Here is a 17456-nt window from a genome sequence, read left to right as displayed (position 1 = left end):
CAATTACACCCACGTCAAATACACATTTTTACATTTACTCCCACGTCAAATTTTTTTATTAAATTACACCCAAGTTAATAGCTCAGTTAGAAATTGCACCCAATATCGGAATCCGGCCAAATTTCCGTCAATTTTCAAATTTTCTGGGTAAAAACATATTTTTTAGGACGATTTTGCCCTTCTGCCTTTCTTCATTAACCTTCTGCAATTGCTTGTTTTGTTACCAGCATTCAACCCCAACTTCAGCTGCTCAACGAGGCTTGTTTTTCCTTCGGCTACCTATATGGCGAAACCCGTTTGGCTTGGTGGACACTTCAGGAACTAATGTCACTCCACTGTCATTTTCTTCCTTCACTGGATTCTGCTTTTCTTTTGCTGGAGAGTTCCGTCTTCGCTTCTTATTGTTCTCTAAGACATTTGTGATACCTGGATCCTTACTGTCACTATCGTCTTCTTCCATTTTGCTTGCATCATCATCAATGATCTTGTCCTTCAGTGGCTTTAGTGGCCTTCCTCTTCTCTTTTGAGTAGGAATCTTCTCCTCCTCACCACTACCCGTATCCCCGTGGCTGGTAACTGTCAACTCCTAATTAAACCCTATAAACCCAGAAATTTCAAACCCAAACCCAGAAATACAAACCCAAACCAAGATTATTCTTAAGGTAATTCATTCCTCATGAAGGTTAGTTGTTCACTTTCCAATTCAATTTAACCAAACATGTGCAAACAGGAAAGAATACCCAATACAAATACACACGACGCCTTTGTGTTTCATAGGAAATGCAGCAAATTTGGCATCCCTTTTGTCCTCGGTTTTCATGTTCCTTCGGAGCATTCCCGTCTAATAATTCAACCATTAATATCAAAATAGGATTTGATTACTACTTTTTGTGCCTGTCAGAAGTGGCTTGATTTTGTCAAACCATCCATAAGAACATACGCATTTAGTACAATGATTATAATCCGCATCAAAATAGCCAGGAGAACCGCCCCCAAAAAACAAGCGGTACAATGATTATAATTAAGATTTAGTTGGGATTTATGCGAAAATTTGGGGAATTTGAAAGGGAAAGATTTGGGGGAAATATTGGGATGAAATTAAGGTAAAATGTGAGAGGGGGAAGTAAAATGAAGAGTCACTCACAGGTTGATTCAGAGTTAGAAGCACGCGGGGGCAATTTTGTCATTTCACATAGTTTTTCACCTGAAAATGGGTTGGGGTGCAATTTCTAACCTGAGCTATTAACTTGGGTGTAAATTAAAAAAAAATTTGACGTGGGAGTAAATGTAAAAAAGTGCATTTGACGTGGGTGTAATTGATAATTTACTCTTAAAAGAATCTTACTTAAATTAACTTAATTTAATTTCACTTAATACTAATACTATTACAAATAATAATAATAATTAAAGAAAGAAATATAACTTAAAATACAAGTAAAAATAATAAAATATTTTATTTAAATAAATTAATATGTCCGTACACATTACGTAATACATAAAAATAAAAAGTAAATCACATATTACTTTTTTTTTTCTAATCATCTAGTTCCATATTATCATCTTCCTCGTCACTTTCTTCATCTTCATTTGAGCTGACCCCGTCAAATCCATTGCCTCGCCAAATGTTTTTGACTATGTTATTTCGCACCTTGTACATAACTGTTTTCCGCTTTTTATCAAACATGCCTGAATCTGTTGTCCCTAGAACGTTCTCATGTTGTATAACATGTTTCCCAAGAGTGTGCATCCGTATAAAATTATGAAGTGTAAAAGTAGAAACAATAATGGACATTTGATACTTAGGTGACATTTTAGGCATAACTTTTAACACCTTCCACCTTTTTTCAATTGACCAAATGCCATTGTTTATACTTAGGTGATTAAAATTACGGAGTTTTGATGCCTTTGTGTGGTTTTAATGGGTGGGTTAGGGGATAGGTAAGAATTTGGGGTTGAAATAAATACCTTTTTTTTTTAAAAAAAAATATAGAATAATAATTAATTTCGGACTATTTATGCAATCGATTTGAACGAAAATCGTATCTTTTTTTTAAAACTCGTCAATATTATGAAACTTGTAATTTTGCTGAACTTTTCTGAACTTAATTTTGCTGAACTTTTCTGAACTTAATTTTGCTGAACTTAAATTAACTTATAGGAACTGAACTTTTTTGAACTAAACTTAATTTTGCTGAACTAAACTTAATTTTGCTGAACTAAACTCGTCAATATTATGAAACTTGTACATCTTTACACAAACAAATTTGATACTTTGAAAAAAATTGAAATTAATCAATTATGGATAAAGGAGGTCGTGGTGGCAGTGGTAGTGGTGGTGGCGGTGGCGTTAAGTTACCCCGCTTCATGAGAGGTCATACCTCAACCCTTTCGATTCTATTTACATTTGCATTAATTAATTAATTCCTTAATTTTGCTTTTTAATACCTCTATTCCTGAATTTTGCTTCGGAAAATAAAAATTTGTGGTGGTGTTAGGCCCTGTTCTTTTGGACTTAAAGTCACTCTCTATAAGTTAAGTTCAGCAAAATTAAGTTAAGTTCAGCAAAATTAAGTTAAGTTAAGTTCAGCAAAATTAAGTTCGAAAAAGTTCAAAAAATTAAGTTCGAAAAAGTTCAAAGAAAATTAAGTTCAGAAAAGTAAAGCAGAATAATAAGTTTCATAATATTGACGAGTTTTAAAAAATAGATACAATTTTCGTTCAAATCAGTTGTATAAACAATCCGAGATTAATTATTATTCTATATAATTTTTTCAAAAAAAAAAAACATTTATTTAAAGCCGAATTCTTACCTATCCCCCGAAGGTATGTTAGAGCATTTTAATTACCGACATTCGTCATTGAGAATAAAAGTTGAAATGGCATTTGGTCAATTGAATAAAAGGTGGAAGGTGTTAAAAGTTATGCCTCAAATGTCACTTAAATATCAAATGTCCATTATTGTTTCTAATTTCACGCTTCATAATTTTATACGGATGCACACTCATGGGATACCTGTTATACAACATGTGAACGTTCTAGGGACAAAAGATTTAGGCATGTTTGATAAGAAGCGGAAAAAAGCTATGTACAAGGTGCGAAATAACATAGTCAAGAACATTTGGCGAAACAATGGATTTGACGGGGTGAGCTCAAATGAAGATGAAGAAAGTGACGAGGAAGATGATAATATGGAACTAGATGATTAGAAAGGAAAAAAAAAGTAATGTGATTTACTTTTTATTTTTATGTATTAGGTAATGTATACGAAAATATTAACTTATATAAATAAAGTATTTTATAATCTTTATTTGTGTTTTTAGTTATATTTCTTTATTATTATTATTATTATTATTATTATTATTATTATTAAATATTATTATTATTATTAAATATTTTTTTTTGAAGGGAATTATTATTATTATTATTATTATTATTATTATTATTATTAGTAGTAGTAGTAGTAGTAGTAGTAGTATTAAGTGAAATTAAATTAAGTTAATTTAAGTAAGATTATTTTAATTTAGAAAAGTTAAGCTATTATAAGTTAAGTTCAGCAAAATTCAGCAAAATTAAGTTTAGAAGTTCAGAAAAATTAAGTTCAGAAAAGTTTAGCAAAAATAAGTTAAGTTCAGCAAAATTAAGTTAAGTTCAGAAAAATTAAGTTAAGTTCAGCAACTTTAAGTCCAAAAGAACAGGGCTTTACGGTTGGCTAAACATAATCATGTGTGTTAGAACATGCAAACGGGATGCAGGACGGTCTAATAACAAGTTCAAAAGGTTCTCTAACCCGTTAGAGTGAGTTTTTCTATTACATGGAGTTTCAAACGATTGAGTTCAATACTCATTTTCACCCTAGTTGATCATTGTCGTTATACAATGCCTTATTCAAGAGGTCGTTATTAGGTATGATAATTGCCCTGGATCAAGTAGCGATAGCACGAGGACTGCGTGATGCAGATGAGCTTGTGGGACGCCTAGTAGGAAAGCAAGTATACGAAGTTTCCTTCAAAAAAGCACTTGATCTGCTCCAGAAAGAGAGTTCGCCTGAGGAATACCAAGATGTCGGATGGACTTATTATTACCACCCTGGCAAAGGTTATGAGCCATGTAATGACCTCTTGAACAGATACTTAAAAGGTACCAACCTTAATTCTAAGAGACAGATTACAGACTTTGTATTTGTAGGACTGATCTTGTGTGTCCTGTTGTTTTTCTGACTATTATCTTTGATTTCTGTAGGGTATCAAGGATTCCCATAGCCCAGGGATTTCAGCGTCCCGCCTTAAGCGATTGAAGAAATATTGTGGCTACAGTGATGATGAATTGAATTCAGTTTGTTATTTCGTGTTAGGATTTTAACTAGTATCCGGCTGAAAATCAATACAAGCGATCTGTACCAAGTCTATTATGCGCCGAGGACATTTTGGCAAATTAGAGACCTAATGAAAACATGGAGATTAATCATTCATGTCATGTGATTAAGCCTAAACATGGAGATTGGATTTGACTCCGTTCCTAAACACCGACCGTCTAATCAACTCATAACTTCTCTATTTGCAGTACAACCATCACAAAGTTAAGACTGCTGTTCATTCAAAAGAGCATTAACAGCTAAGTGATGAATCTGCAAAGCAAGAAATTTTCAGTATATTACAAGCACAATGCAGGATATTGCATGCAACTTACACTGTCTTTGTATTAGTTATATTCCGCGTTGCAGCCACTGAGATGATGCTGCGCATATTGGAAGGGGAAATTTTGCAGCAAGAGTTTCCCCGCCCAACAGCCTGCATAGTTTGAGAATCAGTCTTGCGTATAAAAGCAAAAAGATAGGATGCATCATACGGACTGTAGAGAAACAGTGAAGATAGACAGCACCGGATATCGAATATCACGAGCATTGGTAGGGATGTGCACGCAAGGTAGGTCATTATCTATGGAAGAAAAAAAAAACATATACTGTATATAATTCCAACAAGTATGATTTAAAAGAGGAAGATGTTGATCTTCAGCACCTCAATCAAGTTATAGCTGCAACGTCCATGAGGGAGAATCTTCGAGTAAAAGAATCAACTGTTGCATTTTTTTCCAAATTAAAAGAGGAATAAACAAAAAAACATATACCCGAGAGCAGTAGTACCAGGCACTGATGCGGATCTTAAGCATACTACCTTCCACAACAACCAAGCAGAAAACTGACCAGGCTGGTCGCTTGGAACCAGCTGGCAGCTGCAACACCTGCGAGCAGTAGTACCAGCAGTAGTACCAGGCACTAGCTGCTGGCGAAAGACAATTCCTGCCTGAACTAACCCCAATTCTCTTCTTTTTCAAACACACGCGTAGCATTTGGTTCGCAAAAGCTGCCAGACCAATGCTACTCTATGCCAGCATTACTAAATACTTGACTAATAGAAATAGTTAACTTAAGAAACAGACGAATAATCCGTCATAAACAATTTTCTAATTTCAAAAAGTCTGAGGCGTAAACAAAAGAAATTTAATTAAGCTAAATACCGCATACCACCTGCATTCATGTTCCGACACAGAATAATATTTTGCAGTCATAGTCTGCAGTATCAAACTAATCATCAATCACCACAATCACCACTGTCTACGATTAGAAGTGTATCTAGTACAAAGACGCAAGCGATTAGAACAACCATACATTTATACATTATTTAATCTAGAAATATCAAACTACAGCATCATCCACCATAATTCAAAAGAAAACATAGACAATCTAAATTAGGGAATACTACTATTAGCCGAAATATCAAAGATGCAATCAAAGACGGAACCAAAGTCCTATTCTCCGTTTTCAATCTTAGAATCAACAGGTGAAGCAGGCTTGGAATTGCCGATAATCTTCCTCAGCAACTTCTGATTTGAGAGGGCTTTTTCATGAATTTTCTTAGCGAGGAAGAGAAGGCGGTCAGGGGTGACCGTGGGGGCAGCTTCAGTAGTCGATAAGGCAGCCTCCAACCCACTTGGGCTGAACACCTTCTTGGCGGCCTCGAAGTCGTCCGGGTGGACCCGTACGGTGGCAACTCCTTTGGTGGGACCGCCACCCGTAACCATTACGTTGAATCCGGCAATGCGAAATCGACCGGCCATGGTATGTTAGTGATCTGAATGGTGAGGGAAAGGGAAAGGGTTAAAATTAGTAAATTGATTAAACCCAAGTGAAGGTTTTGGGGATTTGGGTAAATCAAACAGCATAAATAAATTAAAAATAAACTGTGAATTAAATTAAATGAAGTAATTACAGAATTATACATACCTTGGAATTTTGCAAAAGTTTGAGAGAATGTCTAGCGTAAATTTAGTGATGATTGACTGGTTGTGCTGCAAATATAGAAGGTTATGAGTTAATAGGACGATAGAGAAGGTTTTGGTTTTGGTTTCGGTCCGGATAACCAGTGCAGATCCTCTGTCCCATTTCAAATCCCATCTTGTGTCCCATCACTTCTCCTCTTGACACATAAACCACTTGATATATATTATTACCATTTTTATTATCTTATGTGTGATGTGTCAGGATTTTAAGGTAGTGGGACACAAAATGGGACATAATAGTGGGACAGGTGATCTCAATTGCAAGACAACCTGACCGAACCGGCCCAAAAGTGAGGTTTTGTGTTGTAAATATTGCTTTAAATTGAATGAGTTGTTAGTAAATATGGAAAGATCAAACCGACTCGATTAACCCGATATTTGAAATTGACCCGTTGTACGGTTTTCGAATGAGGTTCAAAAGGCCAAAATTCGACCGAACCGGACTGAAAATAAGTCTGACTTTCTTGACCTATAACTGGAGAATGACCTGATCCGAAATCACCCAACCCGAAAATGGCCCGACAAAACATAAATCTAATTGACCCAAAATGACTTGATGAGGTTTTCTCTCGTAATCATTGACTTGAAATGACCCGACCCGTTTGACTAAAAAATGACCCAGTCAACATATTGAAACAGGCCCGAAACACGAAATGACTTGACTTAACCCGAAAAAATGAGGAACCCGACTGGCCCGTTCGCCAGGTCTCTACTCTCTAGTTGTTAATAACACATTGGTCACAGAAACTAAACCAGGCAAACGGGTCAATCGGGTTTGGTTCGGGTCTCTCGTTGATTTCGGGTTAATCCGGATCGAGTAGGTCATTTTGGATTTCGGGTCTGTTTCGGATTTGTTGGTCGAGTCTGTTTCGGGCCCCGGTCATTTTTGGGTCACGGAAAAGGAGAAAAAAGGCTATTTCAAGTCTTTTCGGTTCAATTAGAGTTATGTTTTATCGGGTCATTTTCGGGTTTAGTGGTTTCGGATCGGGCCATTTTTAGGTCGGGTTAGTTACGGGTCAAGAAAGTTCGGACCATGTTCGGACCATGTTCGGTCAAGTCAATTCGGGTTTCGGGTCACATTCGAGTGATGTAGTTCGGGTCAATTTCGAGTCTCAGGTCGGGTTGCTTTTGCTAGGTCTACCAAAAACTAGACTATACAACCAACGGTATATTATAATTGTTATATAGTTCTTGAGCTTTATAATATTCTTTCAGTCCCGGTCATTTATTTTTGAGTTATCTTAGCTAATTGTTTACGTTTGATTTTAGCAATGCTTATGATAGACATTTTGATCCTCCACACTCAATTTGATCCACTTATCATCTAAAAATTGACTCTTTCTTCTTTCCTTGGTTTTTATGCCAAAGCCAGAGATAAACAAATGTTTAGGTACATGGAGAATATTATCTGAGCTTAAGTACATTTTACGAACTTTATCATAAAGAATCTGAGGTTTGTTATATAAATATTAAACTCAAATTTTTTTATTGAGGATGTTAATTTTGACATAAAAAAACTAAAATAAATAACTTTAAAAACTCAACAAGCATCCACATAAGCTTAATGTCGTCTTGCTAATTGCTCTAATCTAAACTATTTCCAAAACCGTATCCCCTTCATTTAGGTTATTTGTTTAACTATTCTATGTATGAGTGTCCCATTCATTTGTTATATTTCTATATTAAGAATAATTGTATCATCCACATAATCTATTATCCACTTATCACTCAAGAATAACACAAATGGTCCCTTCCCCTGTAATACCACATATTTCTGGGCATAGTAAACTCGGTCGAGTAGGCTGTACTCGATCGAGTGGAGCATCAAGTGTTTTTAGATAGGCTATTGTCTTGGATACACTCGGCCGAGTACCCGATTACCTTGGTCGAGTAGGGCGTACCCGGTTGAGTATGTCAGGTACTCGATCGAGTATCCGGTCTGACGGGTTATATTTCAACAGTTTTGATTAAATTGATTCGAAGGGTATATATTCGCTTAATCAATTTTTAAAACATTTTTACAAACATAAACTACGTTTATTACTCCCCTAATCATCTTCATCAATTCTTAAGCCTAGATCGATAGATTGTGAGTTCTTGCATCTCATTTTCTGCGTTGATTAATTTGGTAAGTCACTAGTAATTTCTTAATCAGTTTATGGTTATCATTAGGGGTTTATACAAACCCTAATTTGGGTAGATTGGGTGATTGAGATGGACTAATGTTGGTTGTGAATAGTATTGTTTGGTTATCATTGTTAGGTGACGATTTCGTAGAAGAGCAGTTCTAGCTTGCGTGATTATTGTCTTTTGGAATTTACGAATAAGGTAGGGTTTCCCCACCCCAGTCCTTTAGACGATTGTTGTTCAGTGATGTGGTGCTTGTATGATTTCCTATTGTGATAGTATTGTGGTGACTTGGTATTATTGGTATCATTGGTATTGATTGTAGAGCCATTGCCGAGAGATGGTCTTCGCCCCCATGTGTAATACCCCCATACTCCAAGTGCCTTACCAGGATCACTTAAGGTATAAGAATGCTACCATCTCGGTTACCCGAGACAATGATAACCAAATGGACAATAAAGAAACGTACTCAAATAGTAATAAAGTTTAAGTGATACAACTCAAATCCAAAACTGATAAAAAGAATACAAAGTTCTCAATATCCAAACGATTAAACAACTAGTTCATGACACAGCGAAAGACTCTACAACATGTGACGACGCCATCCCAGCTATCCCTCGCATAAGCCATCATATCTTCTCAATAACTGCTCACCATCCCCGATGGATCACCACAGTTTTTAAAACATTTAAACGGGGTCATTACTGATTATATAAAATACACAGCTGCAACGAAACGATAATACAATCAAACAATCTCCAAACTCCGTCACATCACCACACACCTGACTACACACTAAAGTGTGTAGCTCTACCAGAGTACCCATCGCAACAGGTACTCCTCGCTGCCAGTGGGGGACCGTAGCCGTTCCCACCTAAGCCCTGCTCATATCCTCCGAGCGATAAACCCATGTTCATTAATATGCACATCCCTTCTGTGGCGGGTTCCACAGAAGGCGAATCAAGAGCGTGAAGCCACTCCCGCAAGTGACTCCACTCAGCCAGGGATGCATCCCGAAGATCACAGACAGTTACGCAACCAATCAACAATATACTATCAACAATCACCAAAACCAATCCAATATCGATAAGAGATACAACAACAACAACAACAACAACAACAACAACAACAACAACAACAACAACAACAACAACAACAACAACAACAACAACAACAACAACAACAACAACAACAACAACAACAACAACCAATACTGAGTGGAAACCCTACCTAAAATAGCAATCACCAACAGACGATCTAGCAGCTAATCAGAAAGTCTCTTATACGAATCATCTTCCTATAACATGCATATATACAATTACCACCACAACTATACAAAACAGCCAAAAACCTCCCAACAATACCCAATTAGGGTTTTAAAGAAACTCCACGAAACCCAACATAAATTATACAAGGAACTTACCCCCGATACGCTGATCACAATAGTGTAAAGAATAAGATGATCCGATGAACTTAGCTTAGGGATTTGACAATAATGCGAGAGAAGCAAAGAACGTAACCTTTAATCGTCTCTTAAAAAGTTTAGGATGTTGAAAATATGTTTAAGAACTAATGACGAACCCTTTTATATTAATCTCGCATCAATAACAAAACCCGTCAAACTCAGCTCGTAAAACACATTTACTCGATCGAGTAAGTGACTTACTCGATCGAGTGGCCATTAATCGATCGAGTCCCCAACTTACTCGATCGAGTACCCTACAAGCAGTCTACTGTTTTGCGTCAAAAACTACTTACTCGACAGTGTAAGCCCCCCTCGATAGAGTACCCAAAGACACATAAAACCATAGTATTACAGTCTTCCCTCCTTAAAAATAACTTCGTCCCCGAAGTTCAACCCATACACAAAAACAAAACATACTAACTTCCTCCCGACACAACAACATGACCAAAACTCAAAACAAAACTCTAAACCACCTCCCAAATCAACACTCAACTCGACTCAAGACAACTACTAACTGTACTAAAACCAACATAAAACATACAAAAACTCTATGCGACATCTCCTACCCCTCTAAAAGAAACATGGTTACGTCCCCGTAACCACAAATACCTGATCAAAAAGAGACGGATACCGCTCCCTCATAGGCTCCTCCGCCTCCCAAGTAGCCTCCTCAACTTCATGATTAGACCAAAGAACCTTAAGCAACACTGTTTTCCCATGCCTAGTTTTCCAAACTTTGCGATCAAGAATCTTTTTAGGCACCTCAAGCTAAGACAAGGACTCATCCAGCTCGATGTTCTCTACATCTAACACATGTAAAGGATCACTCACATACTTCCGCAGCAGCTGAGACACATGAAACACATTATGCACTCTATCCAAAGCAGCTGATAAAGCTAACCGGTAAGCAACCTCACGGCCACACGATCCAAAATATCATATGGTCCTATAAACTTCTGGCTCAACTTCCCTTTCTTACCAAATCTCATGACCCCACGCATAGGTGGCACTTTCAAAAGAACTTTGTCCCCAACCTGAAACTCTATGTCACGACAATGTAAATCTGCATAACTCTTTTGTCGATCCTGTGCCGCTTTTATCTTTTGTCTAATCAGCTTAACCTATTCCACCATCTCCTGTACCATCTCTGGCCCCAAAACCACTGCCTCGGCTCTATCATCCCAACAAATCGGACTCCTACATCTCCTCCCATATAAAGCCTCAAATGGTGTTGTAGATACCCGTATCCGTCGATATTGGAATTTATAGAGAACCCGACAAACACCCGATGATGATAGGACACATGTATTCTTTAGTTGTCATTGTCATTATTTGGAGCTCGTTTTACGAGGTAGAATGGGCGTCGTCGATGAAGTATTTTATTAATTTAAATGATATTTAAATTAACGTTTTTAGTGAATTCATTCTGTTAATTTAAATGATATTTAAATTAATATTTTTAGTGGGTTCATTTTGTTATTTTAAATGATATTTAAAATTAATGTGTTTTTTGAGTGAATTCATTTTTATCTAGTTTAAATGATATTTAAATTAAAGCTTTATTTTGAATTTATTTTCTTAAGTTATTTTATTGAAAATAAAATAAATATTTGATTTGAAAAATCATTTTATAAGTATATTTGATTTGAAAAGTCATTTATTTCAATTTGTTAATTGGTTTGAAAAATCGATTTTAAAAGCGAAAAACTCGTTTTGCATCGTGTGTTTTGAGCTCGATTTTAGCTCGGTTTTTAAGCCCGTTTCCTTTGCGAATTGGCACGAATCTCGAGTACACTAACCCACCTATACCAATACCCATCAACCCATGTTCGAACCCCCATACCATGGCCCAAATTCTCGTTCAAAACCAACCACAAGCAGCCCGCACCCAAACCGCAAATGTCCCCTTTTGCGAGCCAATTCCCGAGCCCAAACCCGCTTCAAACACTACCAAGACCCGTACCCATTAACCCTAACCCATACCCTAGTATCCTACCCATATTATCCTAGCTTGATCACCAAGAAACCCCCCAAAACGAACCCTAGAAACCCCTCCCAAAACCGATGGACAGCAGCTATGTTCATTGAGCCCGATTTGCCTCTCCTCCTTTTTAACCTATTTTAAACCCTTATAAATACCACCCCTTCACCATACAATCATGCCTCTAAGTTCTCCATACATCCAACCATCACCCACAAGCTTTAAACCTCAGAAACAAACCCTAAACATCCTCCAAAAACCCTAAACAAAACCGACACACAAACTGAAACTGTTTGTGTGTCTCCTTCGAAAACCCTTTCGTTCCTCCATCAAATCACCATAAAAATTCGAGTTTCTTGTTCCCAAAAAACTTGGTGGCGACTCTAATTTGTCTTAATTCGATTCGAAAGAACCTCGAGTCGATTATGCCGGGTGTGGATCCCTCGGACGCAGTTCCCGAGGGCCTTGTCCACAGTTTGGCGACTCACTGGGAAGAGAGGACTAGTTACACTTTGTGTTTCTAGGGTCTTTTCCTCCGAGGTGAAACTTGAAAAGAAAGTGTTGGAAAGTAAAACATTACTCATAGTGCTACGATTCATGCATAAACCCTTAAGGACTTGCCCGGGCCGTCCCAGCGTTTCTTCGTGATGCGTGGGGGGCGACGTCCCACTATGCCAGGAAGCTGCACATTGCTCGCTTCCACTTCGCCTCGCGTGGTTCTTGGGAATGGGGACGATCTTCTAGGTACTTTACCTTAAGACACCTCGCTTTATAAGACCGCAAAAGGATGGAGGGCATAGACCTTCTTGTAGAAGACTTGCCGAGACTTAGAGATGTCTAGGAGCATACATCCTTATAACATGAGAATGACAATGTGCAATATGCTTTCCCGAGTCTTTTTTTTTTTTTTTTTTTCGAAAATTCCAAGTCCTTTTCAAAACCGAACTTTTGAACAACTTACTTTCAAACCTAGCATGATTTTCAAAACGCGGAATGCTGCCCAAATAGGACTAGAATTTCGGCCCAAATTGAGCTTTTATAGTTCAGATGTCGCCCATTTCAAATCTCATTTTCAAATCAATCCTTCGTTTTTCAAAATCAATCCAAAATGTTTCTCGAACCTCAACCAAGCATGAAATGCGTCAAGTCGTGTCCGGGTCATGGCCATGTTAGGCCGGGTATGTTTCATTTTAAGGGTCTAGAACACGACCTTGTTGGGTCACCCAAACTCACCTCTTGGGCTTTGAGTCATGTTGGTCGACCTTTTGGTCTAGAATAGTCCATATATAAAAAAAAAACGTCCAGGCTAGGCCTTATGGACGTTTCACTCGAACCCTGGGCTATGTTAGCCCAATCACGGGTTTAGTCACACCGAGTCCAGTTTAGAATCGAGTTATGACAGTCTGAGTCACGTCGTTTTGTCGAGTCTAAAATGAACCGATGTCTAAATCAAACCGTGAGTCGAACCCTTGTTTAGTCAATCTGTGGACAGCGGGCCGCCCACGGGGGCGCTTGGAGTGAAGGGGCTCGAAAACAAGCGTTTGCATTTTGTAAGGAGTCGCCACCAATTTTTATGGGAAATTGGAACCGTTCGAATACCTCGTGTCATGTCAAGACACAAAGTAAAGACATGAACACTAAGCAATCGTTACCCTTAGCATTCTATGTCTAGAATGACTCTCGTGGATGCCAATGAACACGGGTGCTCACGGAGATCTGGAGTAAGGGGTGAGGGTACGTATTAGGAAGCTCTTTTGATCGAACACCTAATCCCGCCCGCCTCGATAGCGGCCTCTACTAATGATTAGGGAAGTTATTCGCACTTGATATACCGTCGGCTATATGCATGCAATGCAACATCCATAGATTAATCCTAACATGTGAGAATTTAACTAAGTCGGTGAACAATTAATTTAGCAAACAATTGGGTCGAAGTTGGGATTAAAGGTTCATTTACATATGAAGCATACAAATGATACAAAATACAATAATAAATATAATTACAATAAAGAGAATTACAATAATTACAATGGATTAGGCGATTTATGTCGAAAGTACCGCTAAAACGGATGATTTGATAAAAAGAAATAAAAGAATAAAATTACGAACATGAATTAGCGATATTACGGATATTAGTTAATTAATACGCAAACTAATTAAACTAGGTCAAGGCAGAAAAGGAGTTCAGGGACAGAATTCACCACTGAACAAAGCGCAGAGACATCTACATCCCTTTGGAAGAGGCGCAGCAGTTGCTGCGTCTGTTCCAAGGGTGAGTTCTGGCTGTGAAGCCGGAACTGCAATTGTTAATGTCAATTGATGAATTTAATGGATTGATTTAATTATTTACTCGGATGAAAGTGATTAGCATGTTATTTACATATGATTGAGGTCATAAAAAACAAGAAAACATGAATGAGACGGAAACAAACGGATTAATTATGTGAAGGGTCGATGTTAATGAACGATTAATTAGTGACATCGGTGAAACAAACTAAACAATGACGAAATATCAATGAATATGGATGCAAATATATCAATGACGAATCTCAGAAACTCAATATGGACAGATTGAATCCCTAAAAAAATCCGGGTTTGAACATTAATGACGAAAAACCCGTAAATATTGATTATCTAGGATTTAAGTCGGAACAACAATGAATAAAACATATTAATGATGAATGAATAATTTATTAATGATCATGTGAACGAATTAACAGAAAACAATTGAAAGCAAATAAAAACGAAAGACGAATTACAGAGGACGAAGAAGAAGAAAAGAAGCGAGGAACTGCGGCGGCCCCTCACGAAGAGGCGCAGCAGTGCGCGCTCCTTTGAAGAGGCGCGGCGATTCTTGCGTCTTTTTCTCGACGTCCTCTCACCGGAAATCCGCAAAAAAGGGTTTTAAAAGACGGTTTTAGAAATCGGTTTTAATGAGGTACTTTCGACATAAACCTTACAATTGTTATACAATAATCAAAATACAATAAAAGTGCAATAAATAAAAGGAGAGATTACACCCTCAGACTTACATGTTGACGGAACGAGAAGAACTAAGAAAATCGATTAGTGATGCTCGACGCGAATGCAAGGAAAGAGTGCCCTCTTAAGAGGAAAACGATTTAACAAGTTGATTAAATTAGATTGATTGAGTGTAGTGGTCAAATTGGTCGGTCATGCAACGGAGAGGCTGGTACCCGGAAGGATCCGAGCTTACGTGGTCGGAAGTCCAAGCACGTAGGCGCCAATTAGTAAGAACGAAGTCTAGAATGCAAAGGGAGAAGAGAAGGGCGGACACTCGCGTGAGAAATATGAGGAACGAAAGCTCCTATTTATACTAATCACGTGAAGGAATAGGGTTTCGGAGACTCTTTGGAAGTGAATCTCGGAAAGATATAAAAAAGATACGTAAATCATGCAAAGAAGGGCCTGGGAAGAGGCGCAGCAGCCCACCGTGCGTCTCTTGGAAGAGGCGCGCACTGGACCTGTTGCGTCTGTTCCCCGAGGTTTCCTCCGCTAAGAAAGATTTCCGCGTTTTAGTTATGGTAGGACGGATTTAATTTGATTATCTTTTGAATATTACGGGATATTGTTTGCCAAAAGATAAAATTTGATGAATATGGAATAGAAACATCCGGAACATTCCGGGACATTCGACTCGGGATTTAACAAATATATCGAAATGGAGACGGTTTTTGACCCGGACTCCGAATGTACTCTAATTATTGCCAAAACGACCGTATCGGCACGTAGATGACAACTAAGAGGTTGACATTTATATTTGAGCAATCACTTGACGATAAACTTACTACGTCACTAATCGTTCCCGCGAATCAAACATGCGGCCCAATCATCACCGGGTGGTTTGCGAGGGGTGCAGAAACGAGGTGTCTACAGAGCCCCCACTTTGACTGAGGCTTGGACAAGGCGAAAGTCAAAGTATAGCCATCAGGTCAATCGAAGATTACAACCTGACGACTATGGCGACGCGAGGCGGCTCAAGGGGTCCGAGCCAAGGACCCGTCGTCGGAACATTTTAGAGTCCGTCGACTATCGGGAGGGTCGTTTAAAGTCCATTAGACTACGTAAGGAGGCTCGCCAGCCATAAGAAGAGATCATACCTGAGACTTCTTTCTCGAGATGCTTCCGGGGAATAAGAGATATTGAAAATAGCAGGACGTCAGTAGAAACTGCTGGGGGAATCCGCTTGCGTCGGTCTCAAGCGAACTCGGCGAAATACGCCGACGACTAGGAACATCTCGAATCGTCGTAGGGGAAACTTTGAATGAGCAAGATCTGCAAAATACTATCACGCCGGATAAAATGATTTGACGACTAGGAACATCTCGAATCGTCATGAAAGAAAGTCTCGAGTGAGCGATCTTGCAAAATACTCTCGCGCCGAGATAAAATGGTTGAGCAATATCACGAAATCTCACTGTGCGGGATAAAATGAATTCGGACAATACTGCGAAATATTGCCGCACTGGATAAAACAGGGGCCGGAACGAAAGGAAATCGTCGAAACGGACCAAAGTGATAAAATGTCATCGAGGAAGAGGCGCACCAAAGATGGGCCCACGGGTAACGAACTCATAACGGATTTTTGAAAATCCGCCAGGAGGGAAACAAAGGAAGAGGCGCAGCAAGAGCTGCGTCTCTTGGAAGAGGCGCAGCACCTGCTGCGTCTGTTCCCCAATTTGGCAATTTCTGTGTAAAAACGCGAAATCAGAAGGGTTTTATTTCATTATTTCGAAACACAAATCCTTCAATTTCTCTCTCAAATCTTCACCATTTTCGTCGAGGTTGGATTCAAAAGCTTGCTTGGAATATGACTAATCGAGGTATGTGCTTTAATCTTGCATTAATCTTCCATATTTGTCGAATTTTGAGCCGCGAACATTAGGGTTTTCGACCCTTTTGATCGAAAATTTGGGGCTTTTCCCCCAAAGGGATTTTTCATGCCAAATTGATACTAGAAATGAGTAGTAGGCAATGTTAGGAGCATAACCATGTATTTACTTCGAATTTTCATCAAGTTTTGAGCCCTTGAGCGAATTTTGAGACTAGTTTCACGACTAGATCGAAAAATTGCTTCGAAAATGGCCTTAGGATTGCCCATTTATGATGAAATTTGATATTAGGGACCCTTGGATGATGGGTAAACTTCCTGTCATCTCGGAATTTTGGTTTGTGACAACTTTTGCAGGACACCTTTTAGGGCATAATCGTCGTTATAGCGAAATGCTGCCGAATTTTTGACTCGAACTCGGAACTAGGCTTTGACTTGGACTTGACTTGACCCTGTCCATCATGAGAGTGATTGATTTGGCGGGAATATGGCCGAGGATGGCCGAGAAAGGGCGATTTCGGGCCTTGAAGGCTCGAAATACTACTTAACAAAGGCTTGTCATCATGTGATGCGGCCTGGATTTGCTTCAATCGTTGCGGTGACGATGCTTCTACTTCCGGAGAGATCCCATGGACATAGACGCCGCCGTTGTTGAGGAGGCTTTAGAGCGAGCCTTCACCGCGGTGATGGCCTGC

At 38.7% G+C, this 17456-nt stretch overlaps 1 long non-coding RNA gene and 1 pseudogene across 1 annotated transcript; both read right to left on the bottom strand.

Annotated features, from left to right (window-relative positions):
• Window positions 1–220: 220 nt before the first annotated feature.
• LOC141594744 (uncharacterized) lies at window positions 221–1810 on the bottom strand (annotated as a pseudogene).
• A 3673-nt stretch (window positions 1811–5483) lies between these two features.
• Window positions 5484–6393, bottom strand: LOC141594156 (uncharacterized). Its single transcript, XR_012522026.1, has 2 exons — window positions 6281–6393; window positions 5484–6128 (listed from the first exon to the last, which is right to left on the bottom strand). It is a non-coding gene; the product is annotated as an uncharacterized LOC141594156 (long non-coding RNA).
• Between the last annotated feature and the right edge of the window lie 11063 nt (window positions 6394–17456).

This window comes from Silene latifolia, chromosome 8 (genome assembly GCF_048544455.1).
Source record: "Silene latifolia isolate original U9 population chromosome 8, ASM4854445v1, whole genome shotgun sequence".
NCBI lineage: Eukaryota > Viridiplantae > Streptophyta > Magnoliopsida > Caryophyllales > Caryophyllaceae > Silene > Silene latifolia.
This window is presented reverse-complemented; position numbering and strand designations above follow the sequence as displayed.